At 42.2% G+C, this 20,000-nt stretch overlaps 1 protein-coding gene across 4 annotated transcripts in view; it reads left to right on the top strand.

Annotated features, from left to right (window-relative positions):
* The first annotated feature begins 8,638 nt into the window (after positions 1-8,638).
* Positions 8,639-20,000, top strand: part of LOC123514348 (FMRFamide receptor-like) — a 526,270-nt gene continuing 514,908 nt past the window's right edge. The window contains exons 1-2 of one of the 4 annotated variants that reach the window (XM_045272215.1): positions 8,639-8,776; positions 9,250-10,267. The gene's annotated coding sequence lies outside the window, so the exon portion shown is untranslated. Of the gene's footprint in view, positions 8,917-9,249; positions 10,268-20,000 lie in introns of all 4 variants that reach the window. The other 3 variants (XM_045272216.1, XM_045272217.1, XM_045272218.1) reach the window with 3 other exon arrangements.

The raw sequence follows: 20,000 nt of genomic DNA, 5'->3' as shown, positions 1-20,000 counted from the left end.
TTTTCCTCACAAATATTTTTCAGTTTAGTATTTTTTTTTTTTTACCTCCAAGTCTCTCTCTCGATTACCACTCTCTTCTACTTTGTCTTACCTCTAACCTATTTTCATCACTACATATCTTCAGAATTTACGGATATTTTTATATCTACCCTCAGCATTTTCATTCTTTCCTTGCATGAACTTAATCCCTCCCCGCAAAATTCGTCATGCATTCTTCCTATTCCGCATCAAAATATTAGCGAGACATTTCTAAGCACCACAACATAACAATCTATATCTAACTTATGATCAATTAGCGGTCCACGTATCGGGCAGGATAGATGGGCTTTCCACACTTGTCAAAAAAGGCAGTTTCCAAGCCCTTCAGAGCCCACCAGAGAGCGTCACACCTCAAGGCAAAGTACCTATCGCCAAGACGTCTTTGCAAATATACCCCGAAAATGGTGAACCGTGTGTGTGTGTGTGTGTGTGTGTGTGTGTGTGTGTGTGTGTGTGTGTGTGTGTGTGTGTGTGTGTGTGTGTGTGTGTTGTGTATGCGAGCTCGACGTAAACGTGTGGGCGGGAAGGTGAAAACTGCCTCGCGTGTATTGTCTGCCAAATGTTGTGATGAGGTGTGCAATAAAAAGAATATATTGCATTGCCGGGTGAACATGGATGAATGTATGCACACACGCGACCAGCAGTATAAGAACAGGAGAGAGAGAGAGAGAGAGAGAGAGAGAGAGAGAGAGAGAGAGAGAGAGAGAGAGAGAGAGAGAGAGAGAGAGAGAGAGAGAGAGAGAGAGAGAGAGAGAGAAGGAAGAAAACACAGGGTTAGAAATGCGAAAAAAAACTACAACAATAGCAACAATCTCACTTTAAGGTGTTCCAGTGACGCATATGATCTTGTTTACGTCTTGGAGTCTAACCACTTGCCCAATCACCTCTTGAAACCCGTTATTATTAGCCCAAACAATGGCATCACAACTGGGGAAAATTCAAAACGCTAACAATTTCATGCTGAAACACACGAGTCTAGGTTCATTTGACGATGATTCTGAGCCAAACATGAAAAATATCACGTTTTTCGCATTGTATTTCATGAAGTGCTAGTGGAGTGATGATTTTAACAGACGTCATCGAACCTTTTCATGACCAGAAGGAGGAGGAGGAGAAGGAGGAGGAGGAGGAGGAGGAGGAGGAGGAGGAGGAGGAGGAGGAGGAGGAGGTTAAAGAGGAGGATGATAACTTTAGCGTATTAGTAAGAAAGAAGAGTTTGGTTCTCCTTTTTTTTTGCGAACGAAAAAAAAAAAGACAACTGAAATTTATCTGAAAACGACTTAACATAAACTCACTTTGTTTTTACATAATACTTACTCATGTTGCTCTCTCTCTCTCTCTCTCTCTCTCTCTCTCTCTTGCACTATTTGTCTTTTATCACATCTATCCCTAATACACTAACTCTTCTTTTCGTACATATTTCTTACATTTTTCTGTTGTTTCTCTTATCTATTTCTTTTGTTCATTGCCTTCCTAATTTATTCACACATTTATGCAATTCTTTTTATGAAGCAGGTTGTTCAGGAAGGAGAAACGTTTTTAAGATCTGCAGGTTATGTAAATAAGAGAGAGAGAGAGAGAGAGAGAGAGAGAGAGAGAGAGAGAGAGAGAGAGAGAGAGAGAGAGAGAGAGAGAGAGAGAGAGAGAGAGAGAGAGATAATGTACACGACAAGAAAAACAAACTGCAAGGAAAAAAACGAAAAAGTTGAACGCAAATAGTGAATAGTGGTAAATGTAGATGAGAGAGGAAAGAAAAAAAAAAGAAAGAAGAGGAAGAGAAAAAATAATTAAGATGACTGTGAAAGCCCACATACAAACACACACACACACACACACACACACACACACACACACACACACACACACACACACAAAGTTTACTCTTCTTCCTCATCTAAGTTCTTTCTACTGCTTGTCATAATGCAGAGTTACTCCTCTGTGTGTGTGTGTGTGTGTGTGTGTGTGTGTGTGTGTGTGTGTGTGTGTGTGTTTCACTGTTTGATCTGCTGCAGTCTCTGACGAGACAGCCAGACGTTACCCTACGGAACGAGCTCAGAGCTCATTATTTCCGATCTTCGGATAGGCCTGAGACCAGGCACACACCACACACCGGGACAACAAGGTCACAACTCCTCGATTTACATCCCGTACCTACTCACTGCTAGGTAAACAGGGGCTACACGTGAAAGGAGACACACCCAAATATCTCCACCCGGCCGGGGAATCGAACCCCGGTCCTCTGGCTTGTAAAGCCAGCGCGCGCGTGTGTGTGTGTGTGTGTGTGTGTGTGTGTGTGTGTGTGTGTGTGTGTGTGTGTGTGTAGCAGCGAACACTCCACGTCCTCACCTTCACCTCATGTTTCTGTGTAGGCGAGGTGTTTGGAATGAGAAAGTTTTGGGAGAGTTGGCATCCTTTGTAGTCATGTTAGTGTAAGAGAGAGAGAGAGAGAGAGAGAGAGAGAGAGAGAGAGAGAGAGAGAGAGAGAGAGAGAGAGAGAGAGAGAGAGAGAGAGAGAGAGAGAGAGAGAGAGAGAGAGAGAGCACTTAGGCAATTTCGGAAACAAATGCCACACAAAAAGAGAGAAAAAAAGTGCTCAGGTGAAGGTATTTTTAGAACAGAGCTTTTCTACCTGCTGGCGTTAATTACTCGCTCGTGCAACTCACACTATGGGATTCCTGCAAACCTAGCGGGCAAGTAAAACACGGAATACTCTTTTTGGAGGCTGCAAATGCATGACCTCCCCGTAAAGACTGCATAAACACACGGGAAGTGAAAATGCATGTAGTTTTAGTGACGATAATGGGAGTGAGTGCAGTGACATATGAATGACTGAATGAATGAATGACAGATACATATATGCAAAAGTAGAGAAAATGAAAAAAAATGTGTATGAACAGACAGGAGAGTAAAAGTAAGTCCAGATATAAGATATTGTGTAACACTTAATAGATTTACAGAATGAGAGAGAGAGAGAGAGAGAGAGAGAGAGAGAGAGAGAGAGAGAGAGAGAGAGAGAGAGAGAGAGAGAGAGAGAGAGAGAGAGAGAGAGAGAGAGAGAGAGAGAGAGACAAGTACACACAGTTTAACAGAAGTGGACAAGAGATGATGTTAAGTCTGAATGAAAAAAAAAAAAATAAATAAAACTAGGTCAGCTAATTATTAAATCCGATTCAATTATAAAGAGTGAATTTATTAGAATTAGACATGGAAGAATACAGAGATAAGGGGAAAGATCTAGATTACTCTAACACACGAGACGCTCTGCTGGAGTTTAATAGTTTAATTTGATGTGTTTGTAAACTGAGGGAGAAAAAACGAAGCAAATACTTTTTAATTTTTTTTTCGTGATTCAGAGAGAGAGAGAGAGAGAGAGAGAGAGAGAGAGAGAGAGAGAGAGAGAGAGAGAGAGAGTCATAGAAGAGGAGAACCATAAATGTGGTGTGACGTCTTACATGTAAAAATCTAGGGTTGCTAATATATTACCTCACTGACTCCTGACACCCACACCCACACACACACCACCCAACCACCCACTCACCCACCCACACCCACACACACACACCCACACCCACACACACACACACACACACACACACACACACACACAGGTGCCAATTCCCTTGAGTTTATGGCATGAGGGAAGATTAGAGAAGTTAAAATTATCTAGGCTTCAGCAAAGACAAAAAGAGAGTAATCGTGTAGAACGTATAAGAAACAAAAGATAGATGTTGGGAAATTGTGTCTGCAAGGATATCAAAAGTTAAGAGGACATACAGCCAAACTTACTAAGACAAGAAGAGATAAGGATGTGCAGAAAGTCAAGTTTTCCAAGTTAAACAACGGATCAGTGTAATGCAATGCAAGAAGAAGAGAAATGGAAGCAGAATACATAAATATTAACCTTTAGATTACCTGTGACCTCTTAAAACTTGGCATTATTGGTTATTGCGAGTTAGAATTGTATGAAACCACTGAGAATATCAAAAAGCTAAATACATAACACGGTAACTGTAAGAGAGCCACCAAGGAACTTAACAAAATTTTAGCTTAAGTAAGAATACGAAAAGTCACTTCAATATTAGCCCCTTTGACTCATCAGACAGACCACTCAGCACTCAACATGCAACACGCAACACTCACCACTCAACACACATACTCACCACACCTAGCCACACAACACACATTAGCATTTTTTTTTATCAATTTTTTTTTTAAGATTCCTAACGTAAATCTGTCCACTCCCTGAAGGACGGAAGACTTTTCACTAACAACATAACGCTTAAAGGCAGGATAAGTGTCAACCGGTCATTATCCACACTGCTCCTGATGACTTACGCAGGAATCACTTTAAATTAATGAAATGTAAATATGTTCACTTCCACTCCGCTGCTGCATCACGTAAAAGGAGGCAATGCTCATGCTACTCAGTAATGGCCTGAACTTCGTATCAATCAACCAAAAACTGCGGGAAACAAAAAGACAAACGATGCCCTTCTGCAAATCATAGACTACTTGTGCTTTGTGAGTTTTCTTTCCTTTCGTTTTATTCTTTTTCTTTTGAAGTGCAGACGAAAAAAGGATGAAATTGCGAGTCAAGGATGAATAGTGATTAGTGAAAGGAAAACACTACCTGTAATGAAATCACTTCTACCGTACAGTCGTATTTATTCGAGATATATGGGTACACACACACACACACACTTACACACACACACACACACACACACACACACACACACACGAAGATGCTCACAAATACAAACATAACTATTCTTACCACAACCGTGACTGAGCTAACCAATAACAACAATAAAAATGCCATGACAGGAAAATAAATAGATCAGGAGAATCATCATTTTTTCACGTTCCACAAAATATTCATTGACACTGAACGTCATTATCATAATTAATTCTGCAGTAAACACCACATTTTTTTTTCCCAACGTATAAATAACCCGCACTTCAGGAGCTTGCAAAAAAAAAAAAAATAAATAAATAAATAAATAAATAAATAAATAAATAATCATATATTTCACCCAATATATTTCACACAGGAGGGAAGAGGAAACGAGTGTGGTAAATCAGCTTCCTTTTATCATAAGTGAGCGAACTACACAGCAAAGTTAACAAGGAATGGAAAATTACACACGAGAAAACTGAGTAGATAATGATGAGACAATTCTCTACCTATTTTCGGGTGCTTCCATTAAGGAACGCCATGGTAGATCAATTCTTTCTCTGTGTGCCTCCTTCCGTAACCCCCATTAACACGCATGCCTTCCTTCAGTGCACCCATCAACTCTCTCCTCACTTCTCTCGTGTCTTGTGTGGAGACCATTCTTGACGCAAATCACTTCTGTCACCCTTCTGCACCCACTCTAATCCACCCTCCACCATCTTCTGTCCTTGCAACACTCTCCACAGCACTGCCATCAACATGAATAAGAAAGAGCAAAAGCGTATCAAAATCTTCGGCTAGTAAGAGCAAACACGACTTTACTCTCTCTCTCACACACACACACACACACACACACACACACACACACACACACACGTTTTGCACAATAAGGCATAATTTCTTCGGGTAACTAAACAAAACTCTACATAACCGTGCTCTCTCTATACAATCTAATTCAAAATCTTTCTGTACCTACAATTAACACCAGAAGTCACACACAAACATTACTCCATGAACGTGCAGAGGGCGAAATGGAGGTGCATTGTTCCCTCCCTTACACTGATGCATACGAGAGATCCTGGAGAAGTCAGTGCCTGTTAACGGTGACTATAAAAACCCGCCACGGAACAGGCTGAGCTGGACTAGACACTCGGACAACCAGACAACAAGACGAGAGGCACCAACACCACCACCAGGGAACTCTTCTGATCCTTGTGGTTCTCATTGCAGCTTGGTTTACAGTACATTTGAAGCCTCCTATCACTTCTAACCCATTCAATACTGAGACGCATTTTTACCTTGAGTTTTGGGTATGATTAGACGATTTTATTTGCATTAGGAAGGGTCTATGGAGGTCAAAAGATTAAAGATCCAAAGATTTAACTATTCTAATCCCCACATAAGTTTCTGAAGCTGTGTAAAATCGCCAAATAATAAGCAGAGTGAATATGAAGATGCGTCCTAGTACTTAAGGGGTTAACTGTTTATTTTCCTTGGTCTTTGCGTGACGTCTTGATGGACTGCAGTTGTTCTGATGTCAATGTTGTACAGAGGTAATGTTACACAGATTTTTTTTTCTTTCATATATATAACGATATGTTTTGTAGTACGTATTTTCGTTCATTTATTACTTATCTGTCTATTTATTATTCTGTGTCTGTCAGTTTGTTTCTCTGCCTATCTGTCTTTCCGTCATTTTTTGTCTACCTGCCTGTTTTTGTTTTACTTATTTATCTAATGAATCAGCTTTACATCTCTCTCTCTCTCTCTCTCTCTCTCTCTCTCTTTCCACACTGCATGAGAAGGAAAGAAATGAAGGAAGGATAAAAAATTGAGTAGTCAGGTGAAAGAAGGAAGGAAGGAGGGAAGGAAGACGGGAAAGAAAAGAATGACATGTTCTACCAACATCCTTAGCTGCTTAGACCCAACAAATACAAAATTACCAAGCAACTTTTTCCTTAACTCTTTGCTGCTAACAACTCGATTCTACCATCAACAAACACAAACACACACACACACACACACACACACACACACGCCCGGTAGCTCAGTGGTTAGAGCGCTGGCTTCACAAGCCAGAGGACCGGGGTTCGATTCCCCGGCCGGGTGGAGATATTTGGGTGTGTCTCCTTTCACGTGTAGCCCCTGTTCACCTAGCAGTGAGTAGGTACGGGATGTAAATCGAGGAGTTGTGACCTTGTTGTCCCGGTGTGTGGTGTGTGCCTGGTCTCAGGCCTATCCGAAGATCGGAAATATGAGCTCTGAGCTCGTTCCGTAGGGTAACGTCTGGCTGTCTCGTCAGAGAGTGCAGCAGATCAAACACACACACACACACACCTGCCTTCTCGAGCACCTGTGACCCATACAACACAGGTGCCATGGGAACAAAGCCAAACACAAAGGTACACTTGTATAGGAGGGAAAGTACACCTGACTTTGAACTTATCCTTACTCCACCTCGGTCTTGGGCTCAGTCTGGTGTGGATCAGATTACTATAACAAAACACAAGGCAACAGAACTCAGCTGAACGAAAACATCTTAAAACAGTAAACTTTGTCTTATGTGTTCACTCAGGAAACCAAATTAACGCAAATCACCTGTCCTGAAATGAACAACACCAATTCTCTCTCTCTCTCTCTAACACAAACGATTTTATTTTTATTATGGAGAAGCTCAAAGAAACGCCTGCGGTATGATCTGGTTGAGAGAGAGAGAGAGAGAGAGAGAGAGAGAGAGAGAGAGAGAGAGAGAGAGAGAGAGAGAGAGAGAGAGAGAGAGAGAGAGAGAGAGAGAGAGAGAGAGAGAGAGAGAGAGAGAGAGAGAGAGAATCCTTCAAAAACACACTAACAACACATACAGACCGACTAACAAACAGTAAACAAAAGTAAGTGAGGGGAGGGGGCGGGGAGAGGAGCTTTCGTCTTAAAAAGAACCAACAAACCAACGAATCACCTTTCCTTCCTTAGTGTTCCTTTACGTGTATAGGTATGACGCCTATATTAACCTGCACCCACTCACACCGCCTCTCTTGCTTTCTCACCTGTTAATTATGAAGGTAAAAATACACAGCTTCTCTATCTCATCACGTACACTGTCACTAGGGACTCTCGATGTTGTGTCCTGTTGGCTGGTTGGTGACTTCCCCCCTCCTAACACGTTCCTGCACCCTTGCCAACCCTTCTGGGCAGGATTAGATGGAGGAGGAGGAGGAGGAGGAAGAGGAAGAGTGAGAGGAGTGTATAGGAGTGTAGGAGCGTACACAAGGAAGGAGAACAGGAGGAGAAGGGCAACATTCCTTAACAAGTTCCCTTCATATATGTTGAATGAGCTTCACTTTTCTTCTTCTTCTTCTTCTTCTGCTGCTGCTGCTGCTGCTGCTGCTGCTGCTGCTGCTGCTGCTCCTCCTCCTCTTTCGCCCTCCCAAAGATGTCTCCAGGTTGCAGATTTCATTGGAAGAAATTAGGTTAAAAAATCGCACTGTTTGTCTTCCTCTCTGACTGTCTCTATATTTTCTTTTATCTCACGTGCAAAGGAGATTGGTGAGAGGCTGCAAAAAATGAAACAAGACCTCTCTTTTCTCTCTCTCTCTCTCTCTCTCTCTCTCTCTCTCTCACCCGCATTAAGCCGCATCAAACTGTCAACAAAGCGAGAAGACGAGGCTGGCGAGTCCTGTTCAGTGAAGCTCCCAGGTGCCCGCATATCAACCCGTGCGGTAACACAGGTAGGAAGAGGAGGGCGAGACGTGACCCCGGGGTGAAGTAAGAGAAACGACATAAACTGAAGGAACATGAGGAACTAGTCAGCGTAAAGGATCTCTGTTACCGTCGTGGGGTGCCGGTGTGGTGGTGGTGCGGTGGAGGCGTGGCGGCGGTGGCAGCGTTGAGGGAAGCAAGTTATGGCGGCGGCGGCACGGTTTGGCGGGTTGGCGAGGAACGTTAGTCGTTGTGTAGCCACGGAGCCGCGAGGAAGGTGGTGGTTGGCTGGCTGGCGGACGGGCGCTGCTGTGCTCCCTCTCCTCTCTCTACGTTGCGTGTGGGGGCGTGTGCGCGTGGCAGTGTGTGAGTGTGTGTGCGCGTTCCCTGCCTTCCTCACACATCCTTCGGCCTGAGTGAGACTGAGAACACCTCGGCCCCTTCCCTGAAAGGCCCTGCAGGTCCTCTCTCTTCCTTCTCCTCAGGCCCTGACGCGGCGCCGAATGGTGAGCGAGTTCCCCAGGCGAACATAACATTTCCTGGGTGCCTCACTCCATCCACAACGTTACGTGTGTCCGTCACCACACCCTGACACGAGACTAAGCTTGATAAAACAGAAGGAAAAAAATAATGATTCAAACTTAGCGATAAAGTTACTAAGTGTTTTTGGGTTAAATCGTTAAAATATATTTCTCTTAAATACTAGTTGGGAAGAGTAAAAAAAATAAACGATATCTTGACACGGTGAAAACTTGGGTGCCAAGTAAACAATAAAACACGACGCCTCGCTTGACACTCACTGCTACATCTTTTTCATATTGTGTGCTCTTATGTTCTAGCTGACAAAGATGCTGCGACAGTCCCTGCGCGGCTGAGATGCACCACTACCACTGCTACTATTATCGGACGAGACCGCAAACTCTTGGTGCCCTCCACGCTACCAGGACGCTGGCTTCCTCCTCCACAAAACTCTGCACCCCCCGAGGCAACCCTCGTGCATCCCCGCCAGACCACATCACCACAAGCACCGACAGAAGTAGCGGGGTCGTGAAGCAAGGAGACTGAAGCACTGTTCCTAAGCCCCCCGCAGTGACTCGCGTATGTGTGTGTGTCTGTGCGGTGGTACTGGCGGTGCTGGTGGTGCTACGGTACTGTGGTCCTTGAACGCTACTGCCTGATACTCGGGGAAGCGATAAAGTACTTGGCGGCGATAGTGGTACTTGCACGAGGCATATAACACACACACACACACACACACACACACACACACACACACACACACACACGGAATGTTAGTGACGACATACACATAATCAGTACTCGATTCACACACACACACACACACACACACACACACACACACACACACACACAATCCCTGGTAAGCTCTGTTATACTACGTAGTTAAATGTTCACCTCCTAGTGGGTCAGTCATTCACAGGAGAGGAAAACCATTCACTAAATTTCTCCACTACATCACACACACACACACACACACACACACACACACACACACACACAAATCACCACGACCACCACCAAGAGAACGTAAAACTGAAGTGCATCACCAAAACATAAACCAAAACAAAAATAGAAGTGTGAAGAGCGCACATCTTCGCACCAAGTTTGTGTACCTCGACGAAAAACACAAGAGGAAAAATTGAAGAAAAAAAAAAAAAAAAAGCATCACTACAGCGGGGTTACGTACTTGAAGGCTGATCCAGTAGTACCGTTACTCCCCTCCACTCTCCTCCAATCCATTGCACCCCGCCCCTCCAAGTGACAGGACCACCAACACCCTCCCCCCATCACCCACCCACGTTTTCCACGCCTCTACTGACCCACGCCAAGAGCAAGGTGAGTACTGTAACCCCTCCCTAACCATCACATGTACGACCCTCCAGTCCAGTGTGATAATAGTAATGGTAACAACAAATAATAGGTGAAAATATTTGGGAGACTAGTCCGATCCCGCTTTACAAGAGAGAGAGAGAGAGAGAGAGAGAGAGAGAGAGAGAGAGAGAGAGAGAGAGAGAGAGAGAGAGAGAGAGAGAGAGAGAGAGAGAGGCAGACAGACAGACAGACAGGCAGGCAGACAGACAGACAGAGGAAGGGAGAGAGATAGTAGAAGGGATGAATGAAAGACGACAAGTGAAAGGCAGGTAAGGAGGCAGAGAGAGGCAGAAGCAGAGCAGCAGCAGCAGCAGCAGGAGGAGGAGGAGGAGCATATGGAACAGTGAGGCAGTGACGGAAATGATGCGCAGTGAGGGAGATTTGAGACGTGTATGAGAGAGAGAGAGAGAGAGAGAGAGAGAGAGAGAGAGAGAGAGAGAGAGAGAGAGAGAGAGAGAGAGAGAAAGTGGTGGTGGTGGTGGTGGTCATTCTGTCAAGTATGTAATGCAAGGGATGGAGGCGGCAGGTATAATGGCGCCTGAACACTGTTATTACGAGGGTTGATGGCCAGGTGTTAGTGGCGTCAGTGCCTGTTTTGTTGTGCGTGTTGTGCTTGCTTACTTTATGATACGCCCGTTGAAACGCTTTGCTCTCTCACTATGACTATTTTGAAACCCCACGGAGATGATTAGCCGTGTCATTAAAATAAGTCTGTTTTTCATATTGGTAATGTAAAGGTCTTGTTAATTTGTCTCTAGAAACGTACAGGCACCTTCTGAAAAGACGTGTAGCTTCAATTCTAGGTTTTGGAATGTAAAGTTGCAGCGTAGATATGTTTCAGAATATGAGTCATGGTTTTTATATCTAATTTTGTTGTGCTCATTTTCTTGTCTCCATGTTGTGTTTTGTTATTTTTTGATGCAGTATAGTTTTTTTTTTTAAATTTTGGTATTTCTCTTTTTAAGTTTGAGGTGTTAAGTTTCGTTGTTATTTTTCTTAATGTGTATTTTTCAAAGGGTTATAATGTACACCTAGTTATACATATTCATGCAGGTTTTCTTTCCTTGTAGGTGAGTGGAAGTGAGTACATTTACATGATCTGATTTCATCCCACGTTTTGTTTTGTCTACAATTCTCTAAACTTTTTCCTTCTTTTCTTATCATTTTGCTTTCACTTTGCATCTTCACCTCCCAGATTCACACGAGGGGTTAAACGCGTAACAAATATCAACTAATCACTGGGCCTTTCATGGACTCCTAGATTACATTATACAGACTACTATTATTAACTATTTACGTGTTCATGAAACTAACCAATAACACTAAAAATGGCAGAGGGAAATGACCAATCTACTTCCAATGACGTTCGAGAAAGAGTAAAAAAAAAAAGTGGCAATTCTTTTTTGTCAAGGGTGAGAAATGTAACAATACAGACATCAACTTTGTATTCAAATTTATATGTTTTGTTGGCATTCATTTATATATTTTCTGGCGTATCTTTTGCATCTATGTAAATATATATCTCGTTTATTTACATATGCTTGCACAGACACACACACACACACACACACACACACACACACACACACACACACACACACACACACACACACACATTCTCTCTCTCTCTCTCTCTCTCTCTCGTGCAGAAAGCTTTGGTAGGAAAACTCACAAAGTCACTTCAAACCTTTCACTGCGTCTTGACTTGCACATCTCTCCCTCTTTGCCAGTCTATCTGTCAGTGTATCTGTTTGTGTCTGTGTATCTACCTGCCTCTCTGAGTGTGTGTCTTTGTATCTCCCTGTCTGTCTGTGTGTCTGTAGCTGTAAGTCTATCTGCCAATGTATCTGTGTGCCTGCTTGTCTGTCTGTGGCCATTAGGAGTGACAGGAAGAGCCGGAGGGAGATCAATTTAGGTCCATTCCACACTCCTGTTGTGTTCCACCTTTGCTAATGTTCCAGCCACTCCCTTCCCATGCTGCTTTCTCCTCCTGATCCTCCTTGTATTATTATATGCTAGTCTGCTTCTTTGACCCTCACGACCCCTGCGGGATCTCTCTCTCTCTCTCTCTCTCTCTCTCTCTCTCTCTCTCTCTCTCTCTCTCTCTCTCTCTCTCTCCCTTTGTCATTATTATTCTTACTTTCCTCTCTCCCTCGCCTTGCTTTCCTGTTGCTTTCCTCTTTATCTTATCTTGTCCTTCCTGCGGAATTGTATCCTTTCCCCAATTATTATTATCATTATTAGTATTAATGTCCCCTTTGTCATGGTAATCTTCTCCTCCTCCTCCTCCTCCTCTCTCTCTGTTTCCCTCTTCGTATTTGTTATTTTATCATTATTTATTTCCTTGATTTCCACATCCTGTTTGTCTTTCGCTTTTCTTTTTTAGCTATTCTGTCTTTCATTATGTTATTTATCTTATCTTTATTCATTTCCTTGATTTTCACTAGTAGTCTTTCCCGTTTCCTTTTCGTTTCTTTCTATCTTTTTATCCTATCTTGTCTCGTTACACTCTATTTACTCTTTCCTTGTTATCGTCACTGGTAACCTGCTTTTCTACTGAGTCTCAGGAATTCTACTATTTACATTATTTTCATTTTTTTTATTCTTCCTCTCTGCTTGTTATCTCGTCGTGCCTCCCTTTTTTATTATCTCTGGTGTCTTGTTTATTTGTTTCCTTCGTGTTATCCAATTTCCTTTCCCTTCCTTTCATTATCCTGTCTCGTCTCTCCTAAAGTTTGTGTGATCTTTTTTTCTCCTACTTGTTACCTCATCTATTCTCCTTCACTCCTCCTTCTCTTTCTCTCCAAATCTATGTTAGCCTTTCTTTTTTTTTTTTCCTCCATTTCTCCTTATTTTAACTTCTCTCTGGTGTCTTGTTCCCTCATCCGTTCCCCCCCCTAATTTTCTCTATTTTTCCGCCGCCTTTTCCTTTATTTTCAAATATATATATTGTGTTTTTTTTCTCTTGTATCTTTTCTTCTTCCTCTTTTTTTTTATTTCTCATTCTTATACAAACTTCTTTTTGGTGTTTTCTTTCTTTGTTTTCTCTGATGTTATCCAATATGCTGTCATTTCTTCATTTTCCTTACTTTTCTCTCACCTTTACTTTCTTAACTTGTATCTCATCTTCCCTCATTCTTTTTGTCTTCCTCCATTCCTTCTTTCTATCCTTCCATTTCCAACTATTTTCTTGAACTCTGTGACCTTTAATATTATTCCTTATTCCCTCCTCCTATCCTTCTCTCTGGTCCCTCTTCACCTCAAGCTTCTCTCTCCCAACATTCCCTGCCGCTCCTGTGCTCTCTCCAAGCCACTTAGTTGTCCACGCCCTGCTGCACAGTCCCTACCTCCTCCTCTCCCTCTCCTTCCTCTCACTCTCTCAGCTGCAATCCTCACCCTCAGCTAAGTTTCCCTCCCTCTCCCTGCTCTACGTTCTCCTTCACCTTTTGCACTCCTAGCCTCTCAGTTTCTCATTCCCACGGTGCTTAATTGCCTCTTTCACGCCGCACACTCTCCCTTGCTGTCACCGCCCCGCCGCCACGCCACATTCATGCACACAGCGCCGCCACTCATCTCCTCATTCGCGTGGCTTTTAATTGCGTCGCCACGTCACCGGCTCGCCGCATGCTGCTCATTCTTCGTCATGTTAGCGTCTCATTCTACGTATATTGTGATGTGTTTATTCACTAATATGTGGGTTTTAGTTGTTTGTTAGCGATGTTTAGACGGTTTTGTTATTGCTATTTCTTTGTCTACTTTTGTTTTTGGAGGTATGTTAAATAAGATCTGTACTCGTTTTTTCTTTGTTATTTTTTTTATTCATTAACCTTAAATTCATATATCAACGCAATTCTGACCTTCTCTCAGCGTTACTTGTCAGGTATTTCATATATAGGTAGAAACTTTTTTTTTATTCTTTTGCATAAATTTTCTCATCAAATGCCCTTAAATCCAAGAGGTGGTCCACACAACAAGTTCATGTTTTTCCTCCTTCTCATTACTCGTCAACAAATTCATATATGGATTGTTAAGTAAATACAATACACACGTTTCCACTTCTTACCTTATGTTTTCGTGGATATTAGTCTCAAATTCAAGACATGCTTCACACATTTCTTACTTTTGTCTTGTTATTTGTCAACAATTTCACATATATGGAGATCGATAGAGAGAAAAATTTACCTTTGTCTTTTTTATTATATTTTCACAGGTAATATCTTCAAATATTAGATATCCACCACACGACCTTTCCATTTTTCTTAACGGCACTCCCACACAACTTCATAAAAGGGTAATTTAGCAAATGCAGCACAGAAAGCACTTTCCAACTTTTTCCTCTTTTTAGTTTCGTTCATTGTTCCAGAGGTATTATCTTCAAATATTAGATATCCACCACACAACTTTTCTATTTTCCTTAACGCCACACCCTAACAGTTTCAATATGGGTAGTTTAGTAAATGCGTCATAATATAATGTATTACTTTCCACCACATACCACTTTGAAGCTATGCCATTTGTTGTGTGGTTTAAAGTTACCTACATGTCACCCATGTTCTAGGTGGTTACACCAGAGATGCGCTTCGGTGGTGAAATGGGCTCTAATATGGGTACCACTATAAACAAAATTGCCTGCGCCACTAATGGGCGGAAGCTTAACAGCGCTTCATACATATACTCTTCAAGTATGCCTACAGGCGCTATAGGACATAACATAAAAAGAAAAAAAAAAAAAAAACTTTCGAGATTCCATACAAATCCATAAAATTGAATTACGTCCCACACAACGCTTATAGTTTCCCAATTACCTTGCTCAACCTTCACAATCTCTCATTATTCAACATTGCACTCTTCACTCCTTCCACTGCTCTTTACCACATCCTTCTTGAATTACAGGCCATTCTGAGATCTCTTTACTTGAACTACGGCCACTTTCAATCATTAAACTAACTACCAATAGCAAAATCTATTCTTTTAATCCCTTATTTCTTGAGGACGCATTCTAATAACTATTCTATTAATCCCTTATTTCTTGGGGAATCTTGTATAAATACCTCGTGCAATTAACATTTTCATATAGCAATAAAAGAGTTAATTTGTAATACTCAAATTTATTCACTTTTCCATCCCCCCCAAACCTCCCTTCGTCCTCCTTTCCCTTTGGTCATCGGCTTCTCTTCCTCCCCTACCCACCAACACCCGCTCTTCTACTTTCTAATAACCGCTCCCCTCCCCCTCATTCCTCTCCTCCGACAATCCCCCGCACAACGCCCGAGCGGACAAAGTTGCAGCGGAAGTTACCCCGCCGATAGTATCATGGCTCTGTGTGTGTGTGTGTGTGTGTGTGTGTGTGTGTGTGTGTGTGTGTGTGTGTGTGTGTGTGTGTGTGTGTGTGTGTGTTCGTTATTTAACAATGTCGGGGTATGTTTTAAAAGATTTCTAAAGCCTCCTATCTTGGTAGCCAGTCATCCATGCGTGAGTAAATGTATCTCTCTCTCTCTCTCTCTCTCTCTCGATTCTCATGACTTTTGCACGTAATCTTTTTTTTCTTTCTAGTTTTAAGTAAAATTCTTTGTGTTAAGTCTTTTCATCAGCTGATCTAAAAAATGTGAAACAGAAAGAATTAAATGCTTTCGCTATTGCTTCATATCTCTCTTCCTCACCCCCTTTCCCTCTGCCTCTCTCTCTCTCTCTCTCTCTCTCTCTCTCTCTCTCTCTCTCTCTCTCTCTCTCTCTCTCTCTCTCTCTCTCTCTCACCGCAGCTGCACCAATACAACACGACACCACCAAAGCAACTCACTGCCTGAAAATCACCACTTCCACCACCAATCACCACCACCACCATCACCACCACCACCTGCACCACCATCACCACCACTAAAACTTGTAAACAATTCGCCTCCATCTCACTCCCCCTGAAATGCAACTAATAAATAAAATCCACGGTCACGAAAATACCACTGCTCCTCTTCCTCTCCTCGAACCACACGCCACCCACCACACCCCCCTAAAAAAAAGAAAACATGACAGCAGTATCATGAATAATTGGCGAAATGTAATCAGTCGCTCAGCCAGAAAAGCGACAACCGCGGAAATGTGAGGTAGAGAGGAAAAAAAAAAATACATGAATGCTTATCAAAGGTTTTAGTTCTCGTGTGTGTGTGTGTGTGTGTGTGTGTGTGTGTGTGTGTGTGTGTGTGTGTGTGTGTGTGTGTGTGTGTGTGTGTGTGTGTAGGAAGGTGGAATGTTCCGCTCTCTCTCTCTCTCTCTCTCTCTCTCTCTCTCTCTCTCTCTCTCTACCCTTGTATTCTTTAAAATTATATGTTCTTTGTTGTGAATTTATAATATGTAAATTTTCTTTTCTTTTTTTTTTTTTTGTTATCCATTTTCAACTCTAGAGATCGTAACACGTTGGTTAATATTTTGTCCTTTTCTTTCTTTGTGTGTCGGATGGAAAAGTCTTATTAGTCTTATTACATGGATTGAACCTTCTTTACATCTTTTTCCTCTTATTTTCTCTTTCATTTACGTATTTCAAGTATGAAGTTATAGTTTGCCCTTTACAGTCTTCCCACTTTCCTTCCTTTTGTGTTATCGTCTCTTTTTATTGCCTAACTTTGCTCCTTCTCCTCCTCCTCCTCGAAGTATTTATATCCCTTCTAACCTGCATTTTTCATATATATATATATATATATATATATATATATATATATATATATATATATATATATATATATATATATATATATCCTTTTTCTTTCTTCCTTCCACCTCCTCCTCCTTCATCACCATCACCGTTACTGTCACCACCGCAGTCACCACCATCACAACCATCACCATCATCATCATCATCATTCTCTCTTTCTCATCCTCTCCCTAGTCTTATGTATTTTTCTTCTCTCAGCAAAACACACAGAAATTCACATGTACAGAAATTTACTTTTAATCCTTCCTACCATCACTACTAACACACACACACACACACACACACACACACACACACACACACACCGCGTAGTATAGTGGTTAGCACGCTCGACTCACACTCGAGAGGGTCCAGGTTCGAGTCCCCGAGGCGGCGAGGCAAATGCGCAAGCCTCTTAATGTGTGGCCCATGTTCACCTAGCAGTAAATAGGTACGGAATGTAACTCGAGGGGTTGTGGCCTCGCTTTCCCGGTGTGTGGAGTGTGTTGTGGTCTCAGTCCTACCCGAAGATCGGTCTATGAGCTTTGAGCTCGCTCCGTAATGGGGAAGACTGGCTGGGTGACCAGTAGGCGACCGAGGTGACACACACACACACACACACACACACACACATCTAGTGTTTTGTGTGTGATGTGGTCTCAGTCCTACCCGAAGATCGGTCTATGAGCTCTGAGCTAGCTCCGTAATGGGTGACCAGCAGACGACCAAGGTGAATTACACACACACACACACACACACGCCTACACCTCACTTCTGCTCTATTTCTTAATGTAGCGACGAGAAAAAAGTGAACGAGGCACATAAATATCTTGTGTTTATTTATCATCTTGCTATCATTTTTTTACAAATAATTTCTCTTCTGCATGATTTACTGACTCAAGGAAAGTGCTGCCATCTAGTGTTCGTCTATTTAGTCTGCTATTTTTTTCTAAAGGGCTGGAGCTTGGTGTGTGTGTGTGTGTGTGTGTGTGTGTGTGTGTGTGTGTGTGTGTGTGTGTGTGTGTGTGTGTGTGTGTGTGTGTGTGCGTGCGCGCTTGTTCTCATGGACAGGTCTATTATGAACTGGAATCCCCCCCTCGTCTCTCTCTCTCTCTCTCTCTCTCTCTCTCTCTCTCTCTCTCTCTCTCTCTCTATGTATGTAATATAGCTTTCTTTCCCATCCACAAGTTATTCATCTTTCTTAGCGTTCACTACTAAATCATTGCTATCATTTACATATACAGCACAGATTCACTCTCATCCTCTCTCCCTTATCTTTCCCTCAATCTCATCACCTTCTTATCAATGGCTGGAAGAACGAACACACAGACTGACATAAGAAAGACAACAGAATCTACTATTGGGTTTTGTGTGGAGATCGTTAGCAGGTCAAAGAATTACTAAGGAGAGACTTGGTTACATAGGTTGGTTAGATAGAGTGCTTGGCTTCTGACCATCGGTAGTTTTTTTTATTTCTCTATCTCTTGTCTCTGTTATGACGTTCTGTAAGCATTTCTCTGTCTGTCTGTCTGTCTGTCTGTCTGTCTGTCTTTCTCTCTCTCTCTCTCTGACTTGCACACACACACACACACACACACACACACACACACACACACACACACACACACACACCTAAATGTCTCACATACGCTTTTTAACTTTCTTCAAGACTACTTACAAATTTCACAAGCATCGTTGGTCAGGTTCCCACAATGATTACTTATTTACTATTAATGGTGGGCAATAATTTTGAACCATCAAAAAATATCAAACCACTCCTGGAACCCATAATGACTTCCAATGCGGCTTTAACAAGTACTCGAGTTTAGACGTTGATTGTATAAAGAAAAACATAACGTGTATCTTATGAACCTTCCTGTTACATATATTATATTCCACCGAAGAAAAATTAAGGCATGAACAATATGAACAATAAATAAGTAACTCCAGTATAAAGTAACGGCCTGTGCAAAGTGTGAATATAAACTACACGTCAGAATTATCGACAAAAACAGTAACCTTGCTTATAATCCTCTCCCTTGCAAGTACTACAGATATCATAGGAAAAAAATGGACCTAAGGAAAAAAAAAAAAAAAAAAAAAGGATCAACACCAATAAAATCTGTAGGCAAAAAAAAAAAAAAAATAAACCTAAGAAAAAAAAAAGGACAAGCCAATAAGATATGTAGGCAACAAAAAAATAAAAAGAGGCACAGTTGTAAAGTATGAACACATGTAACACTTGGAAATGATCAAGAAAGGAGACATGTACCCAATAAATCTTTTCCTAACCACACTCCACCACTCATCCTAGAGAATATAAAACATGACCAAAACACTTTCAATATAAGCAACTGAAAGGAAATAAAAATAGCATAAATAGGTACCCTTCAAAAAAAAAAAAAAAAAAAAAAAAAGTTTGATTCTTCCTAATCGAACACATCACATCACATCACAGCACATCAGGACCCAGACACAGCAACGTTCCTTCCTACCCTTTCACCTCAACGAGCGCGAAAAACCTTAACGTTGCCATTTAACCAATCAGGATGAGTAGGAGTAAGAGTAAGAGTGGGAGCAAGCCTTCCTTTATTCAACAGTCGCCGAGGAATCAAGGAAACACGCTGCGAAAATACTCCATCCCTTGCAACGGTCCTCTCGTGTTAGTAAGTGAGAGTTTAGGCCACATTAGCCTCCTGAGGGACGAGCAATGTGAGTGGTAGGGCGGCGAGGCGAGGCGAGGAGCTGCTGGCGAGATGAATGGGTGTTTGTGACATAACTTAGCGGAGGAGGTGGTGATGGTGACAGGTTGTGTAAGGTTTGGTTAGTGTGTTTCACTGTTTGATCTGCTGCAGTCTCTGACGAGACAGCCAGACGTTACCCTACGGAACGAGCTCAGAGCTCATTATTTCCGATCTTCGGATAGGCCTGAGACCAGGCACACACCACACACCGGGACAACAAGGTCACAACTCCTCGATTTACATCCCGTACCTACTCACTGCTAGGTGAACA

The sequence above is a fragment of the Portunus trituberculatus genome, chromosome 37, assembly GCF_017591435.1.
Source record: "Portunus trituberculatus isolate SZX2019 chromosome 37, ASM1759143v1, whole genome shotgun sequence".
Taxonomy (NCBI): Eukaryota; Metazoa; Arthropoda; class Malacostraca; order Decapoda; family Portunidae; genus Portunus; species Portunus trituberculatus.
This window is presented reverse-complemented; position numbering and strand designations above follow the sequence as displayed.